This window comes from Melitaea cinxia, chromosome 6, assembly GCF_905220565.1.
Source record: "Melitaea cinxia chromosome 6, ilMelCinx1.1, whole genome shotgun sequence".
NCBI lineage: Eukaryota > Metazoa > Arthropoda > Insecta > Lepidoptera > Nymphalidae > Melitaea > Melitaea cinxia.
Genome location: NC_059399.1, coordinates 16456097 through 16464022, shown reverse-complemented (window position 1 = coordinate 16464022; position 7926 = coordinate 16456097).

Genomic DNA, 7926 nt, shown 5'->3' with positions numbered 1-7926 from the left:
TTCAACGATGAACTATTGTTCTCAAGTAGGAAACTATATCAAAATCAAAATAAAAAATAACTTTATTCAATAGATTACAAAAGCACACGAATCGTCATTTTAAAAATTTGAATTTTAAATTGAATATTATTTTTAAACGACTAGAATTAGATTATGTGTGGCTACGGCACTAAAGAATTTAGCCACCCCCTCTCTTCCCGTGGGTGTCGTAAGAGGCGACTAAAGGATAACAAGGTTCCATAACCACCTTGGAACTTAAGAAGCCGACCGATGGCGGGATAACCATCCAACTGCGGGCTTTGAAATACATAGGCCGAAGACGGGCAGCAGCGTCTTCGGTGCGACAGAGCCAGTACTGCGGTCACCAACCCGCCTGCCCAGCGTGGTGACTATGGGCAAAACACATGAGTTCACGTTATTTTTGGCGTAAACTTGTGGAGGCATATGTCCAGCAGTGGACTGTTTAGGCTGTAATGATGAAGATTACTAGAGTATCAATAATCCCTTCTTTTACAAAAAGAGACTTTCGCTGAGATATTAACTCTGCAGTAGTCGTATATATTATGTAATGTACGCAACCACTCTAGGATTAATATTTTTTTTTATTTCTCCCACTCTAAAATAAATAAAATAAACAATAAAAAATATTTCATAAATAAATATATAAAATAAAATATAAATAAAATAAACAGTAAAAATATTACACATAAAACAATTATCCACATAACAAGACAATATTAACTTACAGCATCGCTATTGATGTTCGACATTGTATAAACTTTCGAGGATCTATACATTCAATATTTGATGTGAAAGGCTTTCCGGGACAACTCTTAATTACTACGCAGGTGAACAACTAACTTAACTACCTATTGAATAGCGCAATGTTATGAAATATTATACGATATATAAGGATGTGTTCACAATGCTTAAGGCAAGATTTTAGATCAAAATCAAAATATTTTTTTCTACAAAAAAATATGCTTCGAAATCGCTTTTCAATCATTATTTGATAGAAATACATTATACTTTTTTTTTAATAAAATTAATTTTAGTTTCTTTGAAGAATGCTGCCATTGATTCCTAATATAGAGTCTTCTGAAATATACCTTTTAATCATCGTGCTACAAGTATTTGTAAAATAAAAATTCGTCAATCAAAAAATATTGGCATTTATGTATATCATACTCCTAAGTTACATACTTTTACCGGTGATACAATTGAAATAAGTTGGATCTCAATGCTACTCTGTAATTGTTCTGATATATCATAACTAGGCAAATATATTTTTCTATAATATATTAATGGAAATGGCTTTTGATTATCTACTACAACCAAATCTACAGATTGAAATATTATTTAACGCTTTATTTAGAGTATCAATTTTCATCACTTCATCATCACTTCAGCCTAATACATTCCACTGCTGAACATAGGCCTCCAAAAGTTCGCGCCAAAAATGGCGTTAACTCGTGTGTTTTGCCCATAGTCACCACGCTAGGCAGGCGGGTTGGTGACCGCATTGAGTATCGATTTTATTTTGTTTTAATTTCTTTGTTTCGTATTTTTAGTAGGCATGAGTGTTTTTTTTTTTTTTGTTGTACTTATGCATTTAACTATTTTAAAAACATCTTTTCTGAAGGTTTTAAATTACTTCAAAAACCTAATTTAACCTTGATTTTATATAAAAGATAAACGCAAATATCAAAACTTCTTTAAATTCAATACAAAATGTAATTTAAAAAGTAAATGTCAAGTGCAAGATAAACACAAAAGTTGAGTCGAGAATTACAAGTCGCGTCCGAAGTGGTCTCATCGTGAACACAGCCTATCGCCTCGAGAGTTAGGACGTCAGCTAACAAACTCTGCGAGTCGTTCAAGAGACTTGAGAATTTCGCATCAACCCGACTCGAACGCTCTCAAACCAGAACGGCCTATTTTAGATATTGAAGTATTATGGTGTTCCAATTTCGAAATTCAAAACATTTCAGTGAAATCACGAAAAGTATTATTATACATGATGGCAAGTATATTTTGAATCCTGCGCCGATTTATTGCGATCCTCAATTTTTCGTGATTGACAAATCAGTTTCATTGTTTAAAGTAATTAAATCAACTGTCAATCGTGTTTGAAGTAATTTAAGAAAATTGTTGAAGAATTTTTAATCAATGTTTATAGAGGTAGGTATACTTTTGAAGACAATAACCGTTTGTCTAATATCGGTTGTTAACAGTTATGACTCAAACTGGTTCGATGTTAGAAGCGTTAATCAGCTGTTCATTGCAATAAAAATTGAATACCTATGCTTCAGTCTCAACCGACATAAATATTACTTCATTGTTAGTTATATTTCGATGAGTACTAATAATAATTCTAACAAAAGAGCGACTAATTTTTTTGTCGTCAATTACCTTAAAATTAAGTAGGTATATTTGATATTCAACGATTTCAGTTCAGATTTTCAGTTCAAAATTCAGCCTATCACAATTCACTGATTAACATATGACTCCCCAAGTTCGCACCAGACATCACGGGCACTTTGAGTAGGGTACCATCGACCGATACCGGCCTTGGTTTGAATAGGTTTTTAAACATAACTTTCTTTTTTTCCAAGTTAATACCGAGACGGGTTCGTCGGGAGGTATCATTTTCTACCCAGTGACAATATCGTCAGCGAAACTTAGGTGAGAGACGTATCCATGGTATACGTTGATGCTTCGTCCAATTCAAAGTCTTAAAGGACACAATCCAGCGCCGCGGTAAACAGTTTCGGTGATGTACATCATCCAGTCTTTGTGTTATCTCGTCGTGGATATGGACCGTCATCGTCGCGGCGCTGTACACAGATCTCAGTACCTCGATATATCGCCAGTCTATATGACATCTCTCCAGAGAATTCAGGACAGCCCAGGTCTCGACGGAGTCGAAGGTTTTCTCGTAGTCCACATATGCCATAGACAACAGCTGATTATACTCTTCAGAATTATGATCTGTCGAACATGATGGATGTGGCCTACGACACTGTAGCCATTTCCCTAAATCCAGCCTGATCCGGTGGTTAGAATTCGTCGAGACTCGTGGCGAGATAAATCATATCATTTAACTGTTGTGAATTAGCATACAAATAAGACAATTTCAAGCATACTACTGTACCTATGAATTATGAAAATAACAAAAAAATGCCAAAAAAAAAACTTAAAACTTTATGAAGTACTACACTAACACGAGTCTAATCAAAAATTATGTGGTGTCATGGGACACCAGGTAGGAACAAAGTTCCTTCGGATAGTAGTGTATAGAAGCAACACAATTTGAAAAAAAAAATGTTGACTTTTATATATATTTTCTAGTTCTTGATTTTTTTTTTTAATTTTGTTGATTGGTTTTTAATTATGTACATAAAAGTATTTAGAAAGTTTAGTATTTTAGAAAATATCAAATACCGTAAAATAAAATAGATCAAACAAAATAATAATAATTTAAACTATTAATTGAAATAAAAAAACATATTATGTCCTTATTTATTTTTGTCGAGAGTATAAAATTACATAAATAATTAAAAAAAAGGTTTACTAGTAATATTTTAGTTTTACATACGTTATATTATATAGTCGCGTGACTGATATTACGTCACTTCCGTTATATATTTTTCTTACGGTTTTAGTATCACACTTTTTCAGTTCGCTCGCCCAGCCAAATGTCAAGCCTGTAAGGAGCTTCGTTCGAAAAATTTCACTAGCATTTCTCTTTCTATTTTTAATTCTATGTATCGAAGCTTAATACAAATAATACCAGCTACTCTATTGATTTTAGTTATTACCACTATCTATTTATTGATATAAACGTCAAGTCATGTTTAATATTAGGATAATAAATTTTAAGTACCAACCATGAATAACGTCGAGGTTGCAATGAAATTATGCGTACATAAAAGAGAAGTGGCTAAGCAGATTTTAATTTCCCCATAGACGTTTATTACGGTGTGGGATAAACCACTAGATGGATGTCGACACCTTTTCTCCGGAAAATTAGGGTTTTCCTTGAGTTATGGAACATTAATATCAGCGCTGTTTGAGAGATGTTCTCGCAGAATATTACACGAATTTCGTTGAATTATGAATTCAAAAATGTTAAATAAAGCTATTTTTAGATTCATTATACAGCGTAGTATACTGTGTAATTTTTGTTTTTTTTTTTTTGTATAATTTCGAAACTTATTTATTAATTAGAGCTTTTTTTGTATTTTTTTAGATATTATATACATATTTTTTCGCAATTTTAGAGTGTTGTATATTTTTGCAATTAACTTCGCTTTTAATATTCACAATAAACAATAATATTACATAAAACGATGAACCTAAAACTAAAAACTTTAAATACATACATATACCCCGCAAACAATGTTTTGCCATATATGTTATTAACCCCCTTAATCCCCTGTCCTTATAACTTTTTTTTTTTTTTTGAAATGAAATGAAATTAAATTGAACTTAAGAGAATGATAAACAGATGTTGACCGATTCTCAGACCTACCCCATATGCAATGCAAAATTTCATAAAAATCGGTCCAGCCGTTTGGGAGGTGTATCTTAACTAACATTGTGACACGAGAATTTTATATTTAAGATAAGAGCTATTAATCTAACTGGTAACAAATAGAGTTTTCTAAGTCAAAATGTTTACTAACTACACAACTATTTCGTTGTTATTTTAACGTAATTTAAAATATATATATAATTTTTTTTTAATTTTTTACAATTGTATGAATAAGAAATTTTGAGTAACTCGATGATAATTTCAGAGGGTTATTTTTTAAATTTTCAGTTTTTTTTTTAAATATAAGATTTAATTCAAAAATATCACGATCATATCATACTTATAATGACAATACATCTTATACATATAATAAAATGGTAGGAAAGTTAAAACTGTACATTGAATATTTTTTTTTAAAGAATATTTTGGGTGTGATCTACAATCGATACCGAAGCCAAAAATATAGTTTTTAGAATTTTTGTCTGTTTGTCTGTTTGTATGTCCGGGATAAACTCAAAAAGTACTGCATGGATTTACTTCGAATTTGGCACGAATATTATTAAGAAGTCGGGTCAACATATAGGCTACATATTATCACGCCATCACATATGGGGAACGAGCAGTGAACCTTTATTTCTTCAACGCATTCTGTAACAACGCGAAATCTAACGGCGCATATTTGAATGTTGTTATTATGTTAATAACTATGCTATAAGCTAGCTTCAAACTACAAATAAAGACATTTTGTAGTATATTTAGTATCAGCATTGCACCCGTGCGAAGCCGGGGCGGGTCGCTAGTATAAATATAAAAAAATTTGATCGACGCAAATGCGTCTAATGTCCAGCTAAAATCAATTCAAAAGAATTCCAAGCACTAAAACAAATACAAATACCGTTAAAAGAAAACAAGATAAATTTTTCATCAAAAATTCCTTCTCAATAAAAACTTTCCTAATTACTAAAAGATATAGCGATAACTTACATAAGAATATTTAGTTAATACCTACTAAGCATAAAACTCGAAAAATACAGCCTCAATCAATATGAAATCGAGAATTCGCAAAAACATCGTTCAAACTTTCCTAATGGCTTTAATAAGTCATACTTTTTTAATAAAAAAATCTTCTGAACGCATAACAAAACGTAGAAATATTTTATACGTTTGTCAAATGTGCTAAGTTGTAAAGTTTAACATTCTGCTGCTTTGGAAATGTCTATTAAAGCGAAATAAAAAAAATAGTGAAGCGTGATACCGCGATGCTCGACGACGTGCCTTCTGATTTATATTAGACTAGCTGTGCCCGTGACTTCGTCGGCGTGGAATTTAACAAAAAGTTATTTTTCAGTTCGTAAAGTTATACAATAAATAAATTTCTAAAATAAAAGTAGCCTAAGCTACTCCTTGTTACATCAACCAGTGAAAGTCCCGTCAAAATCGATCCAGTCGTTTCAAAGATTAGCCGGAATTGCGGTGGCAAGACCTACAAGGCAGACATCCAAATCGGAAGGAAGTATTTGTACAAATACAAATGGCCATCCCGAGCTGGAATCGAACCCGCAAACCGTCGGTGTTTTAAGCGACTACTTGCACCACTACACAAGAGCGGTTGTTTGTGATTCGAATTTATGTTTTTTAGTTGTTTTTTTTTTTTGAATTATTAAAAATTATGTGGATACGGACCAAACGGATCTCAAATTCAATTTTACGGCATAGCGCATTGAAATACGTACAACTTAAACGTGGGTCTGGTCAAAGTTACAATGCACTTTTTCTTTGTGTGCCGGTACTATTATCAAAACAAGAATACAAACTAATATACATGTATAACCCAGCTTATTATCGCGCACAGTTTTGCTCTTTAGCCTCACTTCAAGAGGTATAGTACTTGTATATTTGAAAAGATCAAGGAAATAAGCGTGTATTATTTTTTAAACCTGCAACTTATGTTAAAAAATATGTTACATTACTTAAAAGTTATGAATGTGTGAAATTAGTTCTACGTCCGATTAAAGAGAGTTCTATTCATCGACTTTTAGTTCAACTTAATTATGCTTTTGAGTTTTCCTTCTAAAAACCAAGTCCGGATAAAAAGACGCATCCGAATAGACAGAGATATTCAGGCATATATTCCTCTTGAAATATAATTACTCTTATTGCTAAGATATTAAGGTTTTCTATTTTTAACGCATCACTACATAGTATAAAAAAATAGTCGCTTTCTCTGTCCCTATGTATGCTTAAATCTTTAAAACTACGCAACGGATTTTGATGCAGTTTTTTTTTTAAATAGATAGAGTGATTGAAGAGGAAAGTAATACATGCATAATATAGTAGAGGAATACTGGTAGTTTTTGCAACCGTGCGAAGCCGGGGCGGGTCGCTAGTATATATTTATAATAGTAATAAGCTTAAAGAAATAGTCTGGAAATTTTCTCATTTTTTCATTAAAAAAAAAACAGTTTTGGTAGTTTATTGACCCAATTAATCAGATCATATATTAGTTTGATTATTATATAGGACCTGGGTGACCGAGCTTAGCTCGGTATTTTTAGTAAATCGTGTTTTTTGAAAATCATATTTAAATACGAATTACATATTGATAAAATATGAATAATATTTTCCGATTTTATTTTTTTTAGAAAAAAAAAAAGAAAAAAAACGATAATCGATCTGGAATACGTGAGGATTCGAACCATGATCTTTTCGGCTGAGCGCGATCGGCCGATTTCCCCTGAGCTATTACAACTTTATTGACAGATGCGAAATTTACCTTCTTATTCTAACGATATTGTAGCCATTTTTTCATTGCCTAAAAACAGGGATAAAACGACATTTTCTAAAAATGAATCCTAGCTAGATTTATTTATCTCCCCCGTAATCCCCTGTATACTAAATTTCATGAAAATCGTTGGAGCCGTTTCCGAGATTCAGATTATATATATATATATACAAGAATTGCTCGTTTAATAGTATAAGATAATTTGTGGCACATTGACATTTAATTAAGAAACGTTGCTTTTAGAAAACACTGTTATAGATGACTGATACTCAATTAACAATATTTTTGTCAATTCTTGGTCAATATTTTTTTTTATATAACTAGGTCAGCAAACAAGCGTACGACTCACCTGATGGTAAGCGATTACCATAGCTTATAGACGTCTACAACACCAGAAGCATCGTAGACGCATTGCCGACCCTATCCCCAATTATCCCCAGGAGCTCTGGCACCTTACTCACTAACAGAAACACAACACTGCTTAAAAACATTAAATTTAGTTGTGATCTTTTATAAGGTCGAGGTACTACCCCAGTCGGGCTACTCCATATCTTGAGCAGGAAATTTCATCAAGTTATATATTATGATCTAAGTTTTAGTAAAGGTT